The 26,935-nt window shown below is 35.6% G+C and overlaps 1 long non-coding RNA gene across 1 annotated transcript; it reads right to left on the reverse strand.

The window, feature by feature from the left end:
• Positions 1-1,951: 1,951 nt before the first annotated feature.
• LOC140167187 (uncharacterized) lies at positions 1,952-15,162 on the reverse strand. The gene is made up of 4 exons (XR_011860987.1): positions 15,092-15,162; positions 5,367-5,497; positions 3,770-3,842; positions 1,952-2,771 (listed from the first exon to the last, which is right to left on the reverse strand). It is a non-coding gene; the product is annotated as an uncharacterized lncRNA (long non-coding RNA).
• Positions 15,163-26,935: the final 11,773 nt, after the last annotated feature.

Below are 26,935 nucleotides of genomic sequence, written 5' to 3' on the forward strand. Positions count from 1 at the left end.
AAATTTTGGAAGGTCATTTCGAGGTTATCTGAGGTCAAATTAGTAACAACTGTCGGACGGGCATGAAACTTGGTGGGTACTGTTAACATTTAGAGTCAATTTTTAGATGGTTATTCGGGGTCACAGGGTCATCTAAGGTCAAAATAGTAAAAGCTGTTGGATGTGCATTAAACTTGGTGGTCATTTCGGGGTCACCAGGGGTCATTTGAGGTAAAATTGGTAAAATATGTTGTATGGCATGAAACTTGGTGGGTACAGTCAACTTGATTAAGTTTTAGAAGGTAATTTCGGGGTCATCAGGGGTCATCTGAAGTCAAATCAGTAAAAAATGTCTGACGGACATGGTGGGTACAGTCAACATTTAGAGTCAAATGTTTGGAATGTCATTTCGGGGGCACCAAGAGTCATTTGAGGTCAAATTAGTGGACGGGCATGAAACGTGGTGGGTACAGTCAACATTAAGATCAACATTTTGAAAGGTCATTTCAGGGTTATTAGGGGTCATCTGAGGTCAAATTAATAAAACCTGTCGGATCGGCATGAAACTTGGTGGGTGCAGTCAGTATTTAGAGCGGAATTTGCGGAAGGTCATTTTGGGGTCACCAGGGTTCATCTGAGCTTAAATTAGTAATAACTGTAGTATGAGCATAAAACCTGGGGTATAGTCAACATCTAGAGCTAAATTAGGGGAATGTCATCCAGGATCACATGAGGATATCAAATTAGTAAAACTGTCATATGGGCATTTCGGGGTTACTAGGGGTTATCAGAGGTCAAATTAATTAATAAAACTGTCGGCCGAGCATGAATCTTGGTGAGTGCAGTCAATATTTAGAGCTAAATTTTAGGTAGATCACTTTGGGGTCACCATGGGTCATCTGAGCTCAAATTAGTAACAATTGCCGTATAGGCATGAAACTTGGTGGGCACACTCAACATTTAGAGTCAAATTTCTGGAAGGTAATTTCGGGATCACCAGAGGTCATGAGGTCAAATGAGTAAAACTGTCGGACGGAATAAAACTTGGTTGGTACAGTCAACGTTTAGAGCCAAATTTTTGGATTGTCATTTAGGGGTCAACAGGGGTCATCTGAGGTCACATTTGTAAAACTGTCGAATGGACATAGAAAACTAAATTAGTAAAAACATTGACGGGCATACAATTTGGAGGGTACAGTCATCATTTAGCCTACATGTATGTTGATACATTTTAATCCGTTTCGGCCCATTTGGACCTATTTCCATACATTTCCACCTGTTTCGATCCATGTCGCTAAATAGTAATTCCCTTAATTGATTAATGTATCATTGTAAGCTATGCAAATGAGATACCAACCAATCAGATGTACCCATTGAATGTGATCTGTCACATTATACTCAAGGTAGCGCCAACGAATTAGAGCAAGTTAATGTTTAATGTGCTAATTAGCGGGCATCAGGGAGGCTGGCATCCGGGGGGAGGGGCAGTGGGGAAAGTCCTCTTAAATGGAGAACGCTACCTCCTTATCAACATGATAATAGGAACACTGAAACTTAGACGACAAATAATAGTTGTGAACACATTTCCAATACCAGTATGTGGTTTTGTTTACATGCTTTATTGAATTTTGTAATTTTGTTTTAAATTCCACCACCACAGAGTTTAATATTCTTCAGTTTGCAATAATCAGTCAACATTAATAGGTAAATTTTCACGGGAAAATTTTCTGGACACGTGACCAATGCGTATCAATGTGAGTGTAACCTCGAGCCTGATCTCTGACCCCCGGCGGTGACCTCGCTATTCAAGTCTTAGTAATTTTGAGTTGGAATAGTATTTTGACCGCAATTTTGATAGAAATGTGAGCATTGCAAATTTATTGAATATTATGTTATCTTAATTTTTCACAATATCATCAAAACGTAATTTCAAAAATATCTATCTACGGAAAAAATATTTATCTACGGAAACTCTTACCATTACATTATTAACTTGCGACAAGTAACTTATTTTGCATCAAAGTAGGAATTCTTTCTATTCAAATACATTGGAAGAACACCCGCTGTGCTCGGGGTCACATTCCATAATGCTAATATGTCTGCGCCCATGGGTGTCACGTGTCCAGAAAATTTTCCCGTGAAAATTTACCTATTAATTCTGACTGATAATTAGGGGGCCCCCTATCTTAAAAAAAAAAGCATAGTCCGATTTCAACGTGTACTAATTCCACTACGATTGAATGCCACCGGCCCTATCTCTATAAAGTTTCAAGCCGGTATTTCAATCCTTTTGCCATGTTTGATATGTGTGAATATTAGAAGGGATTGCCCGGGTTAGTGCATGGTCTTCTCACCCGCTTCTCACCGCTGTGGCCGGGGTTCAATTCCCCGCGGCGCCACATTTGAGTTTGGTTGCCGATCCATGCTCGCCCTCGCAGGTTTTTCTCCGGGTGCTCCAGTTTTCCTCTTGCATCTAAAATCGGACTTCTTTCCATATCCCTGTCCCGGGGATGACATCCCTTGAATCAATTAATGATCATGTCAAAGGTCAATGGGGGTAAATATGGGATCTTATTGGCTGATACCAAACTATACAATTTAATAGAGAAAAGGCGGAGATAAGGTTGTTAATCGGACTATCCTCCTTTAATTATGCACGTTAACAGTGGAAATCAGATCCAAAAGAGATTATTTTATTTTAAAATCATTATATTCCCGAAATCAGTCGCGTTACGAGATGACCGTGTAGTGTTTCTTCAGGGTCTGTACCAGAAGCGTGTGTCGGCGGTGGTCTGAAACAAAAACAAAAAATAAATAAATAGATAAATAAATAAATAAATAAATAAATAAATAAATAAATAAATAAATAAATAAATAAATAAATAAATAAATAAATAAATAAATAAATAAATTTTATTTTTACACCTCACACATGAGAGAATATCACACTATGCATTGGTGAATCGCAACTTGACACAACCCAAGTAGATTGACCTATCCCCAGTATGACCCATCATAACATCATCATCTACATTTATCATTTTTGAAAACAATAGCTTAATAACGTGCACCCACCCACGTGCCCCTATGACGCTCCGCCACTGATCAATATACTGGTGAATACGCCCAGCAAACACTAAAACGTTTTAAATAAGTTATATTTTGGGTTTTGGTTTAGGTAAAAACGTTTTAATAACATTAAAATGTCGGGTTATATAAAGGTCATGAAATCGTTTAAAACGTTTTGTATGAAAACACACTACAACAATATTTTTAAAATGTTTTCAAAATGTTATTGTAAACATTTTTGGCCAAATATTTTGTCAACACTTAAATAACATTGTGTTAAAATATTTGCACCCAGCAAACACAGAAATGTTCTTGAAATGTTGTTTACAAAACGTTTTAATAACATTTAAATGTCGGGTTATATAAAGGTCGTGAAAACATTTCAAAAACGTTATTGTAAATATTTTGGGCAAACATTTTTTGCAAAATATTTTTCAACCCCAAAATAACATTCTGTTTAAAATTATTTGTACCAAGATTTCAAAAATGTTTTTGGAATGTTATTAAAACGTTTTTATAGCCTTTATATAACCCGCCCGATATTTAAATGTTGTCTGTAAAGCATTTGTGTTTGCTGTGCAGTAAATGACCAGCAAATGTTATTTAATGTTATGAAAACGTTTTCTGACAACCTTTTATAACCTTTTGCGAATGATGTCGAAAACGTTTTGTGTTTGCTGGGTACGGCATACTGATTTGCATGTGTTTTATACGTACTTACGTCTAATTGTTGCAACAGTACCACCACTCCTCTTGCCAATCACAGGTATCATAGCCGGTGGGTTTGGTCAGACCTAAAAGAAAATTAAACAATATCAGATATATTAAATTGGCGCACGATTGGACGTACAACTTAAGGGTAGGCCTACTTGGTCATCAATTTCATTCAGGGGCGTGTTTGAAAAACGGCACAGCGTTTTAAGTACATATCATTAGATTTATAAAGTTTAATTCGAGGACTGTTAAATATCATAATTGTAAACGCTCTTAACCGTATGAGAAAACAGGTGAAACTAGTAACCTTTCGCACAAGTTTTGCAATTTAAAGAGAATTGGTCATTGTTCATTGAAAGGAAGCTAGTATGGACAATGTAAGTGTGCTCTTTCATAAATTCTGAAAAATATTTATGCATCAAAAAATTGATATTTAATAATATGTGACCATCCACCACGAAGTGGTAGTAAAGTCGGCTCTAGATCATTTTCTGTTTATTGCAGATTTTGAAAGAATTACTTTTCAGCTTTAAAATGACACCTCAACCAGCTTCATCGGACATCTGGAAGTGAAGTTATGGTTCATCAAAGGTCAAATTCCTAGTATATTCAACATAGAAATCCAATTACTGTTTTTGATTGTATCTTAAAATGGAAAATGCCGACTTTACGACCAGTTTGTGGTGGATGGGCACATATGTCGTTTTACCACATTACCACATTCGCCTTGCTATATATAAACATTGAATTGCGATTCTGTTGACGTATTGAAAAAAGTGTTTTTAGGGGAAGTGTTAGCTTTCGTTCATATAAAAAATATCTTATTGGTTGAAGGGAACATTAGGGGTTTTGTCAAAAAACAATCACAGATGCCGTATTTTTCACTGGTCACCAGCTAGAACCTCACACAGTTCTTATGATGCTATGCACTCAACCGTGTAGTGTAAACACAGACTGTGTGGAGACAAAGGCACTGCTTACTTGGAAGTTTAGGGCCTATAAGAGAATCGTTTTGTAACCAAACCTTTCCATATGAAAATATCATTTTTTAATCATTCGCCATAAAATTAGACTTCTCCGTAGTCCACTTGCCAATTGTGCATATTCTGGCTATTACATTTCAGCTTAAAACTCTGATTTAATTACGGTGTGCACAATTGATAGATTTTCACAACTGATCTTTTCAGTCACCGTACGCCCTCTGTTTGTTAGCTTCCCAAGGTTTTTGGATAATAAACTGGCAGATTCTAAAATTAGAATTGTTCAGTATTGAAGTACCATTATAATTATGCCATTATGATATGTTGCATTCAATAATATAAGCCTACGTAGGGCCTATACTTTACTTTTACTGTCACAAATATAATTATATAAACTTTTTCATAACCATTTTATACTAGTATTTTGATGTAATAAATATCAGTATAATTTTGAGTTCAACTGAATGCGTTCATCATGATTAATAACATTTTTATTTATCAAAAATCGACTATGGCATAGTCTACCACTGATGTGCTCTCATGTCACAGAAAAAAATACTTTTCAAACGTTGCTATCCGAGTCCTTAAATTATGTATGTTATTGCTGGAATATAGGATTCTTACCACCGTGGTAACTGCATGTACGCTTTTGTATCTGCATTTGTTCAGGAAGTGCATCTGTTTGGATCGCTAACACCAGGAATACTGCCATCAAAACAATCAGGCAAAGTCGAGCCATTGTTATCTTCTGATGTCTGGCAGTATAAAAGAAATAAAAAACAAATACATTGCTTAACAATTTAGTGAAAACTGAAGACCTTTTTAGATAAAAAATAGATTTTGGGATTTAAAAAATCTACGAACATGTGATTTTCTGCTAAATATGAAAGGAGATGTCTTCAACAGTACTACCAAGTTTCAAGTCTACTACTATATTATATCTCTTAGTTTTAGAAACAACGAGTGATAAAGAAGATAATGAAAATTCCCTTAGAAAGGAAAGCCGGGCTCGATTGAGAAAGAATCTTGTTATACAGCCTGTCTCAAAAAAAAATTGTGCAAGTGAAAAGCGCCCTCTCTGGCAATTAGAAAATACCGCTGTGACATAATGCTTACATATATAAACAACGTCAAGGGTGTAATCTTAGCTCGCAAATTCCGTTTGTTCTGTTCAATTTCCTTGTTTTAATCTCGAGATATGTTTAGTTAAAGACGAAAGGGTAAAATCACAATTGTGCCACTTTTACTAGGGAAGAGGGCTTTACTTTTAACAGTGATAGCATCAAGTTTATCTAGAGTTCCTTCGTGAAATCAATTACATAATACAAAAAATATTGACTGTTTTTACTGTTTTATCATGATGCAGAAAAGATGATTCTCTTTTTCCACTTAAAAGAGATTAAAAGATCAATAAATATTTCACATTCTGCTGTAAAACTTAAATACATGTGCATGTCAATGATTTTATCATGGTAAATACTGTTCTCTTAGCCACTTAAAGGAGTATTTCGTGATCCTAGCATCCTCTTTTTACGACATTTTTCAGCAGATATCCACGAAAAAAGCTTATTTCTAAAATTTCAGTTGATTTCGATTTTGCGTTTGCGAGTTATGAATGATTATGTGTATTACACTGCGCCATAGACAATGTGTTGTAATTTCGTTCTGGTGCACCAGAACGAAATTCAAATTTCACGATATCTTTGCTAAACGAATTTATCTGGAAGAAATATTTTGTACATAAACATTATGTAGCCCGAGGTTTCCAGTGATATAAAAACCTCAACTTTTTTTGAGAAAAGTGGGGGGATGATGCTGTGGATCACGAAATGCCCTTTTAAGGATACGATACATGATTTACCGACAAGTGACTCATTTCGGAATGCGATCATGAATTTTGAAGAAAAAAAAGTTTCCACAGGCTTAGTTGGGACTCGAACCAGCGATTCTAAACTTCCTTCGATTACGCGTCTAGCGCTTTACCGCTCGGCCACCGTACGCGTGGCAGTTGAGCGGATGAGTGAAATGATAAAAGATAAATCTCATAATGCCATCTTTAGCCTTTTGTTTACTTAAAAAAGACGCGTTTTGTAAAGATAGATTAGCCGTTTTATGCATAAATAGCACGAACGTTTGGGAAAAGTTTCAAATAAATAATAAAGACACTGATGTGATGATGAAATTGCGTAAGTCGGGAATTATCTGCGTCACAATGTTTTGTTTTGGTTTCAGGAATTTGACCTTAAAATTTACGACTTCATGACATTATCATTCGAAATCAACAAAATATATTTCAACACTATATGTCCTCATTCTTTCTCTAGAATGTTTTGTACATGTATGTGAAATAGCTTCAACAATGGTTCGCTGCATAATGGTAAAAATAGCCTTGACCTAAAAAAGGGCGAGAGGTACCATATTTACGGATTCAGGCTAAATTTAAAATTGATATAAAACGTTTGTTTTTTGATCGATTACAAAAATTTATTTTGGTCATATAAAGAAATTGTATCTAGCGTGAATTACACTACAGTTTTTATTCCTAGGGCTCTTTAACTTCTTCAAATAATTTTTTTAATGATAGAGTGAATCCCCTGGCCCTCTATAATTACGCACAAAAGATCGAGTCCCCTTAAGACATGTTAAAAGACAAACAAATATTGCGCACTTATACATGTTATAGGTTAATGAACGCGTATTACTTGTTTGGAGAGATAGTAGACAAAATAGTGCACACGTGCGCGTGCTGATGTTGATGCGTCTAATGCATGCGCCCCGAAAGGGGGAGTGCATTAGACGCATCAACATCAGCTATCATTGATTTACGTGTACAGCTATCTTCCCTAGTAAAGTGGCCCAATTGTGATTTTACCCTTTCGTTGTTAACTAAACATATCTCGAAATTGGAACAAGCACATTGAACAGAACAAACGGCATTTGAGAGCTAAGACTGCGCCCGTGACGTTGATGTAAGCATTATGTCACAACATGTATATAATTAAATCTTTTTATCGTAATATATGGTTGAACCTAATTTGCGTGCTATGAATCTATCTAAGGAGTTGTTTGTTTAATGTGGTAACAATATTGACCATCCATTGTTAACCTTGCAAGAGGCCAATTATGATGACACATTTTCATTTCGCAATTGCTTCGAAGTACATGTTTGTTGTAACGTGTTATCTTATATCGCAGTATGTCATATTTGAATGACTTGCTTGCAAACTTTTTGTAGCAAGAATTTCATTTAAGGCAAGTCGGATGGAAGACAAATAAAGGTGATGGAGTACCTTTAGAATACCCTACCACATCGACGGCGCCGCGAAGCTGCACCTTTTTTTGTAAAACTACACCGACGTCGGCGTGAATTACTTATTAATGGGATAGATTTACATTAAGTTAGAGGTATTATATGAGTCAGGTTTTTAATAAAGTATGTCGGCGTTTGACTAAATGAAGTTTGCATTCATCAAGGTAATAAGTGATAGTACGATTATATTATTGTGGTTACTTCTAGATAATAGTAATGTCATTTGAATTTAATTTAAGCATAATGAAATAACTATATTGCATTATATAATGGCTCAGAAGTATTAATTATGCGTAATAGATTTTAATGTACTCAAGTAAAAGTGATGACCGCATCAAAAGATGATGTTAATAAGCATGATATAATTATAATTAGTGTGACGTATAAGAGGCCGATTGTAATTGATTATGAATGATTATATAATTCTAATTATTATGATGGATTAGAGGGCGATGGTAGTTAATTAATAATTATGACATAATAATAATGAGTGTGAGGGATAAGAGGGTTGTTGTAAGTAATTAACAATGATTGTTAATAGTGATTAAAGTTATATTGATAAGAGGAATGTTAATTGTTAATGAGTGGTTTGATTAAGAATGAGTAGCATTTATTTCATGGAGTAAATACGTTAAGTATCATATATTGAATAATGATGTGATGGTGAATGAAGGTATCGTTGTTGCTGTGCTACAGCGACGCCGCAAAGGTATCGCTGTTGCCGTGCTACAGCGACGGCGCGAAGCTAGACCTTTTATGAGGGGCCTACACCGACGGCGGTAAGGTAGACCTATTTCCGTAAGGCTACACCGACGGTGCAAAGGTGCACCTTATGTAGGCCTAATTGTTAAAGTTGTCATATTAGCAAATGAGTGTGGTGGAGGAAGGTATCGTTGTTGCCGTGCTACAGCGACGGCGCAAAGCTAGACCTTTTTACAGGACTACACCGACGGCGCGAAGGTATCGCTGTTGCCGTGCTACAGCGACGGCGCGAAGCTATATACTTTTGCAATGGGCTACACCGACGGCGCGAAGGTGTCGTTGTTGCTGTGCTACAGCGACGGCGCAAAGCTAGACTTTTCGAGGGGATAAATCGAGGACGCGAAGGTATACCTATTTTCTTATACTAACACCGGTGGCACTGAGGTGTACCTTATTTAGTCATGTCACCAAATGAATGTAGGGGAGGTATGTATCGCTGTTGCCGTGCTACAGCGACGGCGCGAAGCTAAACTTTTTACGGGGCTACACCGACGGCGCGAAGGTATCGCTGTTGCCGTGCTACAGCGACGGCGCGAAGCTATACCTTTTTACTGGGCTACACCGACGGCGGGAAGGTATCGCTGTTGCCGTGCTACAGCGACGGCGCAAAGCTATACCTTTTACTGGGCTACACCGACGGCGCGAAGCTATCGTTGTTGCTGTGCTACAGCGACGGCGCAAAGCTAGACCTTTTTACAGGACTACACCGACGGCGCGAAGGTATCGCTGTTGCCGTGCTACAGCGACGGCGCGAAGCTATACCTTTTCAATGGGCTACACCGACGGCGCGAAGGTGTCGTTGTTGCTGTGCTACAGCGACGGCGCAAAGCTAGACTTTTCGAGGGGATAAATCAAGGACGCGAAGGTATACCTATTTTCATATGCTAACACCGGTGGCACTGAGGTGTACCTTATTTGGTCATGTCACCAAATGAATGTAGGGGAGGTATGTATCGCTGTTGCCGTGCTACAGCGACGGCGCGAAGCTATACCTTTTTACGGGGCTACACCGACGGCGCGAAGGTATCGCTGTTGCCGTGCTACAGCGACGGCGCGAAGCTATACCTTTTTACTGGGCTACACCGACGGCGGGAAGGTATTGCTGTTGCCATGCTACAGCGACGGCGCAAAGCTATACCTTTTTACTGGGCTACACCGACGGCGCGAAGCTATCGTTGTTGCTGTGCTACAGCGACGGCGCAAAGCTAGACTTTTTGCGTATTTTGTAATGACTTGATCAACTAAATGTAATGAAGAGGAATGATATGATGCACTTGTGAAATGGGGAGTTGCTTGTTTGTTGACAAGAGCAAATATTAAGTTAAGTTGTCATTGGTAAGCGCATAATGCACATAACTTAGTTTGCACCTGGTTGTCACTGGTTGGGGCATTTTATGAACGACGTAACACTGGTTTATGTGATTTCATAATTTCCAGATATTATAAATAAAAAACAGGACCGTGACCACTGAAAAGTTAATTAAGAAGAAACAGAACTTTTGCACCTGGTTATCACTGGTTGGGGCCTTTTATGAACGACGTATACACTGGTTTATGTGATTTCATACTTTGCAACTTTGTTATAAATAAAATCAGGACCGTGACCACTGAAAAGTTAATTAAGAAGAAAATGGTCATACAGTCCCGACTAATTAGGTGAAAAAATAAGCATCATAAGACATTTCTTTTACAAGTTCAACAAAACATTGTGAATGAAACAGAACTGTTATCGTCCATCTTTATTCAGATTTGCATTGAACGTAAGAATGCGGTCAATGTAACGTAAAGCTTGTGAGTGGTAGGGGCGCTTTATGAACAACGTGAAATCATGATAATATTTATCATTTAGGCCTATACTTAGCAAGGTCTTTTAAAAAGAAGAAATTTGGTACAAAAATCATGGAAATCTGTAGTAGGGTTGTTGAGAAATTGTTGTTCAAAGTTCACACGGCGATGTCGCTGTAGCCCTGCAACAACGATAACCTTCCTGATAGGCATCGCATTAATGGGTGAATATTTATAAAGTTTGTTTGTTTGTTTGTTTGTTTGTTAATTAATTCATTAATTATCAAACGGCGATGTCGCTGTAGCCCTGCAACAACGATAACCTTCCTCATGGGCATAACCATGATAACATTAATGACTGAATATTGATAAAAGTTGATTGTTTAAGAACGTTATTTAATTGATTAATTATCAAACGGCGAAGTCGCTGTAGCCCTGCAACAACGGTAACCTTCCTCGTGTGCATCATAATTTACATATTATACGGTAATTAATGACAGAGTATTGTTTAAAGTTAATGTTTTTATTTAATGTTTTAAGTTAATTAATAATTATTTATCTCTTCTTTAAATAAGATAATTAATGAATGGAAACCGATCATTATGCCGATTTATGATTCCTGGCTGATTATGGGAAGCAAAGCAATTAATTAAATTTAAAATTTACTAATGTTCCTCTTCTTCATTGTATAGTGGCATTATTAATTAAATTACTACAATGTTGTTTTGAATCTCTCTCGTTCGTTTATTCAATGTAATCATATCATTGAGTTTCTCGCCGTCGGTGTAGCAGGGCTAAAACTAGGGTAGCTTCGGCGACGGCCAAATGTGGTAGGGTATAGTAAAGTTTAGCCAAGGTGATACACAAGCGGAACTGTATGTGTTCTATAATGGAGATTCTATTGCCATTTCCATGATTTTTCTCCAGCATGTCCAGAGGAGTAAATACAACGCCCAAAACGTTCGTTGTGATATAATATATATAATTAATATAATATATATAATAATTAATAATTAATAATTAATAATTAATAATTAATAATTAATAATTAATAATTAATAATTAATAATTAATAATTAAAAATATATATAATTAATAATTAATATAATATAATATATATAATTAAGAACTATGGATATATAAATGCGATTATTGGCTTCCTTACTAGTCAAATTGCTTCATTCAATTCAGATTAAAAACCTAATATGCTGGGTAGACTATATGCCATAGTCGATTTTTGATAAATAAACGCATGTTATAAATCATGATGAAAGCATTCAGAACTCGAAATTGTACTGATATTTATTCCATCAAAATACTATATAGTATAAAATTGTTATGAAAAAGTTTATTTAATTATATTAGTGACAGTAAAAGTAAAGTGTACGTAGGCTTATATTATTGAATGCAACATATCATAATGTCATAATTATATTGGCACTTCAATACTGACCAATTCTGATTTACCAGTTAATTAATCGCGAAAGTCCGAGTTAAAGCTAACTAAAAGAGGGAGAACGGTGACTGAAAAGATCAGTTGTGAAAATCTATCAATTATGCGCACATTAATTAAATCAGAGTTTTAAGCTTTAGCCTATACATTATCCAGAGTATGAATATGGAGTACGGTAGTCTATGTGCGGGGATGCATGCTCAGTGCTTTTTTCGGTTAAAATTAAATTTGTTTCGTTTAGAGAAGCAAAATATGTAGTTTCGTAGTTTCGATTAAGTGTTAGCTAATTCCATTTTTCAATTTTGTAGTATATAAGCGCACAAAGTGAAGCAAATTGATACATAGAAAGACTTTATTTTCGATAAATTAATGGAAATAACACAACAGCTAATATATAGAAAATACTTTCATGACTTTTAAAATTCAATGATGTCATCTCAATATATATTTTCTTGAAACCATTCTTTTCTGACGCTAATATTGATATTCTTCCAAAACTGTGTTTAGCCATTGAACACATTCTTGCCTTCATTTTGTCAACATGTTTAGACACTTGACATTACGTATTTACGTATCAATTCCTAAACATCAATGTTCAATGGCAAAACATTACCTATCAATTCTCTACACTCACAGAAAAAAATACACAAATTGTGTAAAATTTTACACAACTTCGATGTACGTATAGAACTCCAAAACATATAGGTATTTTTTACATAACCATGAATTATGTAAAAAAACATATCAGATAAGTAAAAAAAATACATACATATTAGGTAAAATATTTACATAACTTTTATGTAGATTTTTTATCTCAGCTATTAGGTATTTTACTACGTAATTGTTATGTAATATTTTACACAAATTATGTAAAAAATACATAACATTTATGTAGCATATGAACCTTATAACAAATAGGTATTTTTCACACAACCTTGAATTATGTAAAAAATACATACCAGTTAAGCAAAAAAAACAGGTCAATAGGATTGGGGCTTTCTTTCTTTCTTTCTTTCTTTCTTTTATTTTATGCTGAAACATAATTCATATGATATATTTGAAGTCATCAGATCTTGGTCAACTGTCAGATTCATTCAACAATACAATTTCATGCATGAAGTAGTTTTATTTTGTTTTTATTTTATTTTCTATCAGTTCAACCCGCTATAAGCGTTTCTCTCGCGTGTGTACATGTACGAATCAATGCTATAATGCATTGTTCACGTCAAGGCTTCAAGCCTAATTCGTTGCACTTGGTACACTAGGCTACAATATCGAAGTCATTTCAATGCATATCACGGCTGCACTGTCCATATTACCAGAGAAGATCTTCTGTGGTATTTGTGATCTATCTCAACACGTACACACATGGCTAGATACACGCAGTGTCCGGACGCAGTATACAGTACAGTAATGTACTGTAATGGTTGTCCTACTCGTAACACATGATTGCTGCAATGTCCCGGTGCATATCAATTCTAATGTCGATCAATCTAGCAAAATGAACCCATAAATAGCCATTTTTAAAGTATCAAAGAAATCCATGCATAACTTATCGAACGAATCTCCAGTTTGGTTCAAGCTTAATGACTCCGAAACCTACCTATTTGAATGAAGTTTCAGCAGGTATGCGCTACACTGCACACGCGTCGTGTCCGCCGCCATTGCTTTCGGTTTGCGTTATAATTTCTTACATGAAATAGGTAAAAACTACATGCGTGTCGAAGTACATAACACGTTAGGTAGATTTTCTCCAATCAGCGAAGTATTTTGGGCTGACATTTTACTTCATTTCATGCAATGATTACACAAAATAGGTAAACTAGCTTCGTTACAGTTCAAATGTGTATTTGAAGCATTTACAAACTGGCATGGTAAAAGTTTTTGACAAACTTTAACATATACTGTGTATAATTTAATTTACATCGTGTGTTTTATTACGTAACGTGTGAATATTTCTCTGAGTGTAAACATATTTAGTATTTAAAACACGTTTACAAAGTGACGGCAAGAATGTGTTTAGAAAAATGTTTAAATGCTGTTTTTGCAGTGTACATTTCTATTTCATCTTTGACTTACATTGAATAAAAATATTTTATTCGGCCCGCGGAAATTATAATATATATACAACATTTTGCACTTCGCTTCTTTTGTACAGTGATAATTATAAAACATAAAATGTATATAAAACAATGCTGGTATATACATGTATGTCTCGAATTTAATACTTTACATACACGTTTAGGCCTATCATTAAACTGTATTGTTTGACAATTTCAACTAATGTAACCAGTATAGGCCTACTTCATATTAAACCAAAATTACTAGTGGCAAAAATTGTTCATTTCTTAAAATCCACTTGTTTTTGATCGACCTGTAGCTCTAATAAACTACGAATCTACTCTTCGTAACTTTTCAGTTCCACTTTCAATTTATATGCCATAGCACATTTCTGGATTGTCTGTACAACCATTTTGAGCAAGTTTAAAACATCTTCAAATTTTGAGTATTGTTTGCATTAAAAAAAAAAAGCATTGTCACATTTTTTTTCCTTTAAGATTTAGGGCAGTATACTTTCGATGTATCGTTGCTTGTGGCCGGGTGGTTAAATAAGATTAGACTGCAACTAATCCCTTTTCAATTTTGCCCCTATTTGAAGTTTCAAAAATCCCATACGACTTTTTTCATACGTATAGCCCATATTTTAAACATCAAGTTGAACATGACGTTTTTGTTAAATTTGCTACAAGACATAAAGCTATATATATTATAAAGTTTTAATAATAACATCAATGCCATAAAACAGATCTACCTGTTATTATAAAACGTGAATAAAACATATGCAAGAAAGAGCAAATAATAACCTTATAGCTAAATATCGTAAGACTGTAAGACTGTAATATCATGAGTTAAACATTGAACCTAAAATAATGCCCTGCTTGTCAACGAACCTTCATAGGCGTCACTTTGTAAGAATATATCAGATACATAGTGCTAAATAAGAAATAAATAATAAAAAAAAAATGAAAATGTACTTACCTAAACACGTACGTAGGCCTACCACTGAACTATCAACTATCAAGACTGAAAACCAAAGGAGGATTGCTAGCTGAATAAGTGACGCTATTCGATGGACACTGCCGTTATATATACCAACTTTTAACATAAAAGTCCAATAGTAATAAGTTGACACGTCATCCAACATATTATAAAAGTACATAATTATTTCCCATAGCTGTGGTTAATGGGTTATTCTATTTAAAATCCTCACTCCCCTGTGGAATATTTTGGAAATATCTTCCACAGGGGGGAGTATGAATTCCACATGGAATGAACACATTAGGTAGATCCATTTGAATGTCATACTCCCTCCGAGAAATATTCAACCTGAACACTGAGTGGGGGTGAGTTTCAAATGGACCTGTTAATGTGTTCATTCCATTTGCAATTCATACTCCCCTATGTGGAAGATATTTTTACTATATTCCAGTAAGGAAGCATCATACAAAATCCATCCAAACCTTTTTCAAATAAAAGGGCCATTATTAAAGTATAGGTTTAAATACATTCATATCAAAAAAATGGTGTTTTTAGCCCCAAAATGACCAAAATAAGGAGTATGTTTTTGGAGCCGCTTGTTTTCATAAACATTGGGTCCAAATTTGGCACCTTTGTCACTCGTGTAACGATCCTCGCCTTAGTTAACCCTGAGACACTACAGGGGTAGTGTGGATTTCAAATTGTGATTGCTTTTTCCAAATGTGATTGCTTTTGTTTATTGCTTCTTATTGTTTCCTATTATTATCTTTAAGTTGAAATTCATTAGTTGATGATGTCATATTGAAAACTGTTATTTTCATATTAATGTTTGTATAACAGATTACTTTGATGTACATTTTAAGGTATATGTGCAACGGCGCAGATAGGACACGGACCAAACATTTTGATCACCCCCCCCCTATGCACAGTAAGGCATACAAAAATGTCGTTTGACCTTTCACGACCGACCCAAATTGTACTCTACAAAAGACTGCCCAATTTATTTTATTTTATTTATTTTTCATTTTTTCATATTCATTCATATTCATAAACTGATACTTCTTAAATACATTAGTTAAGGGTACACTCTGCATTGTTGTCGAAGCAACCAACAAACACCGATTTTCATTATCTGATCAATATAATATTGACAAATAACACTTTGATGTTTTGCAAAAATTCATTCTACAAATCATATACTTTGAAAACGTTCATGATTTATTGTTATTAATGAGTTATGTACGTTAAATAGGGGGTCATAAAAAATGATAACCAAATTGTAGGGAGTATCAAGATCACCACAGATAGTGTGTTTAGTTTATTCAAGAAGACTGATTTCAATACAAGTTTAGCCTAGGGGTTTGGGGTGGTTAGGGCATACATTTTTTGTTGCTGAAATAGGCATATGTCACGATTTAGGACAGAACATTTAGACCAACATATAATTATAAAACTAAAATTTTATTGACGCCAACTTTTTGTAAATTTGTACCCCCCCCCCCCCCTACGAAGAAAATGCCAGCACCCTAACCTTAAGGGTAGACGCGGTACTGTTGGTCGAAACAGCCAAAATATCGATTTTCATTATCAATATATTATAATAAAATAACACTTTGATGTTTTGCAAAAGTTCATTCTACAAATTATACACTTTGAAAACTTGCTTGATTTATTGTTGTTAATGAGTTATGTACATGTACGTTTTACAAAAGTACTAGGAACCATGATCCCAGCAAATGTATAAAACTTACCTAAATATCACTAAGGTAGGTATTTTTGCTAAGTAAAACACTATTGACAAAGTTGATGCCCCGTTCAAATGCGTGGGTCCCAACCAGTATAAGCCTCCCCCGACATTTTGATTTTAAGTGCATTTTTCAACAAAAATTTTTATGCATCATTTTTTGTGAGAGTCTTCTTCACTTAAAGGCCCATTCAATGATCCCAACGTAAATGTGTTACCCCGGGATCTGTAATAAAATTAAAAGTGTTTATAAATTACCTAAAAGTGAAGGATAAGTCATTCAAATTGTCATTAGGTATTTTTGAAATGAAAAATTTTACACACAAAAAAAAACCGAAGAAAACAGCAGCATAGACAAAGTTTAAGCCAGAGTAATGCCTAAAATGCCAGTCGCATAAATGCTATCAGCTTGACTCTCTCCCCGCGGTCGTCGACTGTACAGACGACACGTTTGAATATTTGGAATCAGCATGAAAAATATGATGTATGTAAAGGATAAATTGTGATCCTGCCCAAGAATGATCAAAAATATTTATTATGTTTTTGTTTATTTTAGATAAATTTCTTTTTAATAATAGTGTGGGCTCAGTGTATAACTAAGCAGCAACAAGGGCATATTTTACACCGAAACGGTGATTATTTTGTGATATTATTGATATCAAGCAAATATACAAGTTATAACTTGGGTTATAATATGCACAAATGCCCATCAAATTTCCAACGTTGATCATTTTCATTTTGATGAAAACAATAGAATACAAAGCCAACTGTACCCTTCTTTTAGCAAAATCTCATTATCAGTCTTGTGAATAACTATCTGACTCGGTGTTCATGATCAAATACAAAAACAACGTGTAGGGCCCATACCGTCTTTTTTAGGGAAATCTCATTATAAGTTCTGACCACATGGCACATTAGGCTTTTATACAAATCATCTTTTATAATGCCATATTTATAATGTTGATACTGATGATAAAAGCTCATTGATTGACAACATGTTCTCTTCTTGTTTCTAATAATGAGATGCAGGCAAAAGGACGAGGACTTTTGTATAGGCCTATATTTTATTGTTTTCATTATGTCGTTTCTATCGGTTTATATAAACGAATATTCACACACAACTTATGAATCTAATCTTTCTCTATTACATCAATTGATTTCTATTGCTCTAAAGTTTGGAACACAGAGTGATTAGTTATGCATCAAATGAGTGGGTTTTTGTTGCTACATTTTATATAATCATCTTTATTTTATGAAATTTCCTGCCCAAATATTTGTATATTGCTACAAAGGCTTTTAATGTTTTTTATGCATCAATATGTGTTTGACAACTTTTCACTTATAGTAAGTAATTCAAAAACAAATATTATTAATAACTGAAGTTAACATAAGATGCTGCCGATTTGAGTTTCAATGTCACTTATTCAAAAATTCACGTATTCATTTATTTTAGCAATAAATAATTATGATCTTTTTCAGTTTGAGGAACGTGCCACCCCTAGTCTCCGAGAAAAGAGGTGGACAGACAAACAAACAAACAAACAGACAAATAAGCAAACGCACAGATTCCGGTGAATCATAGTAAAGCTAGGCGGTTACCCGTATTTGGCGGTTCTCGGCTGGCCCGATTACTTGCTGATGGTGACTCTACCCACCAAGTTTTATGCCCATACAATATTTTTTACTAATTTGATTTACTCTTACTATTGACTGTACCACCAAGTTTCATGTCCATACGACAGTCTTTACTAATTTGATGACCCCAGATGACCCCTGGATGACCACGGGTGACCCCAAAATGACTTTACAAAAATTAAGCTGTCAATATTGACTGTATATGCCAAGTTTCATGTCCATAAGACAGGTTTTACTAATTTGACCCCATATGATCCTTAGATGACCCCAAAATGACCTTTTGGTCTTTTTTGATTGTAACCACCAAGTGTAATGCACATACGAAAGTTTTTAGTAATTTGATCACAAATTACCCCTAGATGACCACGAATGACCTTCCAACATTTGGATCTAAATGTTGATTGTACGCACCAAGTTTCAGGTCCATAGGACGGTTTTTTAGTAATTTGACCTCAGATGACCCTCAATGACTCCAGATGACCCCGAGCTGACCTTCAAATCATTTGACTCTAAATGCTGACTGTATCCACCATGTTCCACACCCATATGACAGTTCTTATTAATTTGACATCAGATCACCCCTGGATGACCTCGAGTTACATTGACCAACTATACAAACTGTTCTGCCTGGGGTCAAGATGCACCCACCCATCAGGTTTGAGGAACGTGCGACCTCTAGTCTCCAAGAAAAGAGGCGGTTGCTAATTTGACCTCAAACGACCCCTGGATGATCTCAGGTGACCTTGACATTGACTCACTAACCAATACAAAGATGTACCCACTTCCAAGTTTGAGGAACGTGCGACCCCTAGTCTCCGAGAAAAGAAGCCGACAGACAAACAAACAGAAAAACAAACACACACACAGATTCCGGTGAATTATAGGAAGACTAGGCGGTTATCTGTATTACGCGCATTTGACCACGAAATGACCTTCCAAAAATGGCTCCAAATGTTGACTGTACCCATTATGTTTCATGCCCATACGATAATGAATTTAAAAAAATTGACCCTAATGTTGACTGTACCTACTAAGTTTCAAGAACATAAGAAATTTTAACTAATTTGACCTCAGATGACCCCTGGATGGCCTTAGATTGACCTGAAATAACCTTCCAAAAACAATTGACCTGAATGTTGACTGTACCCACCAAGTTTCATACCCATACGACAGTTCCTGGTCATTTGACCTATTATGACCCCTGGATGCCCCTGAAATGTCAATCTGAAAATTTGGCTCTAAATGTTGACTGTACCCACCAAGTTGCATGCCCATACGACAGGTTTTAGTAATTTGACCCAAGATGACCCCTGAATGACCTTCCAAATATTTTGCTCTAAATGATGATTGTACCTACCAAGTTCCATGCAAATACGACAGTTTTGCTAATTTGACCTAAGATGACCCTTGCTGACCCCGGATGCCCCCAAAATGACCTGTACAAAAATTTTTGGCTCTAATTATTTACTGTAATTAACAAGTATCATACCCATACAACAGTTTATAGTCATTTTAGTCTCAGAGGACCCCTGGATGACCCCGAATCTCCCCAAAATGACCTTCCAAAAATTTTGCTCAAAATTTTGACTGTACCCACCAACTTTCATGCCCATACGACAGTTTTTAGTAATTTGACCTCAGATGACCATTGGATGACCCGAGTGATCCCTAAATGACCTTTAAAGAATTTGGCTCTAAATATTCACTGTATCCACTAAGCTTCTTGCCCAAACAACAGTTGCTACTAATTTGACCTCAAATGGCCCCTGGTGACCCGAAATGACCTTCCCAAAAATTTGGTTCCGAATGTTGACTGTACCCACCAAGTTTAATGCCGATCAGACAGTTTTTACTTATTTGACCGCAAGCGACCCTTGGTGACCCTGAAAGGACCTTAAAAATGTAACGCTAACATGTTGACTGTACCCGCCAACTTTTATGTCCATTCGACAGTTTTTACTAATTTGACCTCACTGATCCTCGTGCCCCTAAAATGACCATCCAAAAATTTGACTCTAAATTTTGACTGTACCAACCAAGTTTCATTCCCGTTCGACAGTTTTTACTAATTTGACCTCAGATGACTCTTGTTGGCGTCGAAATGACCTTCCAAAATTTGGCTCCAAATGTTGACTGTACCCACTAAGTTTCATGCCTATACGACAGTTGTTATTAACGATTTATATGAATATAATGTCCATTGAGCGCCGCCCAAAGGTATGAGCATTCCTTAGACATTGTAAACACAGCACAAGAAATAAGTCCCCCTCTCAACATTTCGACATAACATTGTAAGGTTTCGTTTTGTACCAATAAAACTAACTTTGAAATAATTATATGACTGTTTACTAAGAGCTGTGTGAAAATAAAGTAGGCCTATGCTTGTCACAGAAGTTGATCATTGGCTAGTTAATAATGGAAAACCCATGTAGGTGAGTGCAGTTTAAAATCCTCACCATCTTGATTATTAAGCCTTGCAAGTCCCTCTTGGTGCAGAGTTTAGCACAGTGAGTTGTAAGATGGTCAGTCCCATTCCTTGTCCCGATACACCTTACAGTTAACAAGCATATGCCTACTTTGTGACTTTTGGGAAGAGCAGTTTTTATCTTCAATTTGGGTTCATTCAGCCATGAAGTCATGGACATCTTTCATTTTCACACAACACTTAGTAAACATTATTTCTAAGTTATATTAGTACAAAGTTTTATTTTACGATGTTATGACGACATTTTGAGAGTGGGACTTATTTCTTGTGATGTGTTTATATGTGAAAGGCGATATTATAAATACCAACATACCGTATATTTACTTTAAAAGTACATGGTTAGAATACAGATAATACTAAAACTGTACTGATTTTCTTGCTGCTTAAGTAATAACTATACTTATAATATTCGGAGTATAGAGCCGTTACAAAAACAGAAGGGACACTTTGGTTGAGTTTAGGGATTAACTCATGGGCACGTATTTGTATATACAAAAGCTTGAAAGCAATGTATAATCACAAATAATACCAGAATATAAAAAAAAACCCATATTTTTGCAGTACTTCAATTCTATGCATGGGCTATTCCAAGTGTTGCGGAATGATGCAAAATGCCTTCGTACGAATTTCTTTTTAAGGTGAATAGCAAAACTATTTTTGGTAAGTGAATGATTTCGGTAGGAGAAACTTCCAAACCACCCTAATTCCTAATTTGCATATGCAAACTTCTCGTTGCCGAATGAAGTGGATTGGAGCAGTATTTTTGTCACTGAAACAGTTTTGGCAAACTCTGTAAGTTTAGTAATCTGGTATATTAAATTTTTCACTTAATGTAATGCTTAGGATGTAAACTAACACTTATCAGTATCCATTTGAAAAAAAAATCTTGGGCATCGTCTCTTTGTGCCAAATTTTCCTTCACTTGGTCACGTTGCGGAATGATGCAAGAAGCATTCGGATTATTGGTTGGTTTAAACGGTGTTTAAATGAGGTACCAATGAATACGACCTTCACGCATATATTACACTGTAATTCAGAATACAATTTACCGACTTTAAGGCTCATTCGTAGTGTACGGCCACATATGGTCAATTCCAAGCCAGCTCGCCTCAATTGCCAAAATTTAAAATAAGTTCAAGTTAATCGATTTTGGTCTCATATTGTAGCTAAAAGGCTTCATTTTCTGAAAAGCGTACTTTTTCTGAGGAAATGGTGTTCATTGTTAGAAGAAAAAACATCCTAATTTCATAAATTTCCACAACTTTGCAAATTCTTGACTGATAATAGCAGGAAAACTAAGAACACAGCAGCTGCGTTGGATAAATATTACAGACTTGACATTTAATATGGAATATTTTTTCTCAAAACTCCAAGACTGGTCTGGAAGGGGTCGGTATAAACCACACGGGCTAAATATTAATTGGGGTGTGTCGGGAGATGGTGTAAAATAATTATTTGATAGAAAATGTGCTTTCCATAAGTTTACATTATGGTGCTCATAATGTAGCAAATTTACCTAAAATGGCGGATTTAGGCAAGCTGAATTTGAGCTTTGTGGGGGACACAATTTCGGACTTCGTGCAACATTGTTCTCTTATTATCAAATTTATAGGGATTTGAGGTGATATATCTTAAACTTCGTCAGCAATTGGCATTCATCACAGCTGAAATACACTTGGAATGTACCAATTTCTTTAACATGGGAGGGGCTTAAAAATAGGGCTTTTAAAAGTGGTACGTACTAGGAAAGTTTGAATGGCGACCCTGGGGTCAAATGTTATAAACTTACGGTACAAAAACAACTGCGCGGATTCCTGATTGTCCAATGAACTTACGCTGTTGGTTTTGTACCGTAAGTTTATAACATTTGTCCCCAGGGGACCATTCATACTTTCCGAGTGCGTACCACTTTTAAGAGCCATATTTTTTAAAGCTCCTCCCACTTTCAAAACTGATGGATTACCAGTGCAATTCAGTTCTGACGAACAATATTGGCATTTAGGTTCAGTAAAACGGCTTCAAACCTCAATAAACTTGATAATATCAGAATAATGTTACTCAAATTCAGACATTTTACCCCCACATAAATCAAATTCAGTCTCCTTAAATCCGCCATTTTAGGCCAATTCACTACATTATTAGCGCCATAATGTAAACTAATGGAAAGTATATTTTCTGTCAAACAATTACTTTACACCATCTCCCGACACACCCCAATTAATATTTAGCCCGTGCGGTTTATGCAGACCCCTTCCAGACCAGTCTTGGTGTTTTGAGAAAAATATTCCATATTAAATGTCAAGTCTGTATTAACTACTAAAAACATGACAACTACAAGCAAGGGACACGACTGGGTAAGTGCAAAACAGGATCAGCCAGGACATGTACGACTAGACACTAAAGTGAAGGCAGTGATAATGGCATCAACCATAACAACATTTTATTTAACTATAAGTTACAGGTATACAGGTTATATTTTCATTTGAATAAATATAGTGATTTGACATTCTTTAACTCATGTTTAATTGTATTCCAAATCAGAGGACCGTGTGCTGTTGGATTTTCTGTTATCACATTGCTTTGCACGTACAAAATGTGCATATTTTATGAACAAAAATATGCAAAAATGCAAACAATTGTGTTTTGATGAATCGTGTTCAGGTTTGGCAAGTCTAATGTTAAAACATTTACATGTCTTTATTTATTTTTTAGAATAAATAAAAGAAAACAAATCCGCACAGTCCAATGCGTCATGTTCTTGTTCAGTGGGCGTGGCCTGTGAAGAATACATGATAGGATTAACCCCCTTTTCAAGTTGTATCCGTCGTATAAATCGCACGTGTTTACGCCCGAATGACCTAAGCTAATCGGAGATCCATCCTTTGCGCTTATTTTAGTGATACAATTTTTACCCCGGTACCTTAACCGGGGTAGGGACCAGCCCACCATTGGTTTCTACAGTTAAATCAATGATTTTCATTTCACTGTTGTACAATTACTCAAAGAGCTATTGACATTTTACTGGTGAGTTAGGATGAAAGCGTCATTTTCTTTTATATTGAGGAACAAATGCGGTGAAAACTACATTTTTGTAGAATTTTAGCCAAAAATTATGTGGGGTATGTTTGACTTATTTTGATATCACTGTATAGAGGAGACCCATAGCTATATATAATTATTAGGATGAAATATAACGGTATATGACTTTTATAATTGGAAATTAGAGTTAGTTGCACCCCCCCCCCCCTTCGTAGTCCATGTTACAAAATATGGCTCAGTATTTCTAGGGTTAAGATAAAATTTCAACTTGAGTTTTTTAGCAGTAGTATAAGTATTCAGTTGAATGAACTGTATATGCCACCACCATAACAATGTTGTATGTGGCCTGTCTATTATTAGTTCCTCAAAGCAAACCGTAAATATCCAACTCAATTATGCCAATTAGGTACACTTTTTTGCTTCACATATTCTGCTCAAATATGCCTTATACCAACTATGGATAAATACGATAAAAGAAAACATTTTCTGTACTACTTTTCATGAAGCTTCCTTTAAAATATGTAACATTTGCGTCATCGTTGTTTCATTAACAAGTGTGTGACTAAGTTTCCGCAGCAGATTCTTATTAAACAGATGAATTTAAATAAAATGGAGTTTCTATTTCAAATTTGTTTCTATTCTACTACTGTAATTTTCATAATTCAGTCACCATTACTCATTCTTTAGGCGGTATCAATATAATGCATATGTGGGACAAATTCTAGACTGTCGTATGTGGATCTGTGCTTTTGGGATTTAAATATTTCAGATAGGTATATGTGTTACTGTAACTTGTAAACTGAATCAAAATGAAGTAAACCCATGTTCGACGGGGAGGGGTAACTACAGATCTGTTTGGAATTTGCCATAAATGAAAATGTCATGGGAAGGAGCAGATTTTCAATGTTTAGATTAAAGAGGATTATTGTTGTATTTACGCATAGCAAGCTAGAGTTACACCCATTAGAATAACACACTCATTTTAATAGCTGCACAAGGCTGATTTATTTTCATCCATTCTATCTCGCCCAATCAATAAAAAGCCCTAACAGGATTCATTGTTGAACCGACAACTTTTGCTTTTAATTAATATTCAACAAACAATGCGAAAAAACTTTTAAAACATAAGTTCTGACAAAATTAAATCAATAAAATTGGAAGTAATATTGGATCCCTCGTGCTTCTCGGACTGTTACATTTTTGGTAGAGTTAGTTTCACAATGAGATTAAAATAATATTGCACTGTTTGATATAAATTTAATAAAGAATTTGTATTGCCCGAAATTATGATTATCTGGTAAAATTTAATTTTACCACCTTGGTAATGTTCAATAATTATTGTACGAGACGTTATTTGTTCATGTTTCACATTATTTTTAAAATGTAAGGTTAAAAATTGCATACAAATTACTAGTAGTGCTCTATATTTAATATACAGAAATTAAATGTCTCTTCTAAAATGCAGCTTGATAACTTGTTTTAAAATCAATTTGCTGCTTTGCAAGTTTCACTACATATAAGAAAACTTCGTCTCTGTTCCATTTGCTTCTTTTGGATTTGATTTCAGTTCACTTGTGTAAACGTAAGTCAGTTATTGTCCGACTCTGCCTTCAATCTGAAGGCCCCGTACCGGTGGATGCATCTTCTTGCTCTGTCAATCATGTGAGTGATGGCGCGTATTGGGATGCGAGTGCGATGGAGGCATGTTACTGCATTCTGTATGCGCTGCCTTAATGAATGAAGATTTAGAGGTGGGTCTGAGAAAATTAGTACTAGGGAAGTGAAACCGCATGCAACTATAAAAATGGGTGGATATATTGCATGCGCGATTTTTTTGGGGGGGGGGGGCTTTGGGGGCGCGAGTAGGGGGCGGCCAAAACGAAGGGGCGGCAGAAGAAGAAGGGGCGGCAAAGAAAGGGCGGCAAAAAGAATTAGTAAAGAAAAAAGGGCGGAAAATAATATTGGTGTTGCTTTTAGGGCGCTAGCATCTATAATCCTTTTTTTTATTTTTAACCTTTTTGGGCTGTTGAGGAAGGGGCGGCAAAATTGAATTTTCCCGGGCTAGGAGCGGCCACAGTACGCCACTGTATTGATATGAGTATGAGCAATTACACTAATGCTTTACTTAATCTAGACGTTTAGAATTTTACCTTTCAAAGATATTTTCACTTACGGCAGATTCCATATATTTTAGTTACAGCCCCCCCCTCCCTAAAGAAAAAATATCACGAGTTTACTTCTTTTTCTCATATATATGTTATATCAAATTATTAATTTAGTTCAAGGTCTAGGCCACTACTTCTAACCCAATTGAGCGTCTTTGACAAATGATATTAAGATGTCTTTTTCAAACTCTTAACTTTGTTTCCCTTATACAGCAAAACCTGAATAAAACATAAAACAACTGGAATTAAAACAAAAAGTATGTTGCATTTTAATGTGTATTGATCGTCTGTGATTTGCCTTATGTAATTTTACCTTGCTCTAGTCCACATTATAAAGCACATTCTGCAGGTGTAAGGGTGATATGCATTATAATGCATGTTACAGATCTCACACCACCAAATCAGAGTCCCATAGAGATATGTGCTAAATTTGCCTTAAGAAAACGTCATTATTTCTTCACAGGAGCGACTCAGTTTTAAGCGACAGCTATGATGGTTGAAATCAGCACTTGCCTGATCCCTCTGGCTTGGAAAAAATATAGGTGACCGTCATTATTTTTTACGACTGGCCCTCAAAGTCGACGATGTCTGGGAATTTCCTATGTTTCAGGCAAAACCATGCCGGTGTTTCTGTAAAGAAAGGCTGCTTAAAATCATTAAAAGTTATTCGATCTCTCCCATCTGTGGTACACTTGCAGGAATTAATATTACTAATCATGACCAATCCAAATTTGGATAAAATTATGCAAATTTCTGCTCATTTTAATGCTTTAATT

Source organism: Amphiura filiformis, chromosome 13 (genome assembly GCF_039555335.1).
Source record: "Amphiura filiformis chromosome 13, Afil_fr2py, whole genome shotgun sequence".
Lineage (NCBI taxonomy): Eukaryota > Metazoa > Echinodermata > Ophiuroidea > Amphilepidida > Amphiuridae > Amphiura > Amphiura filiformis.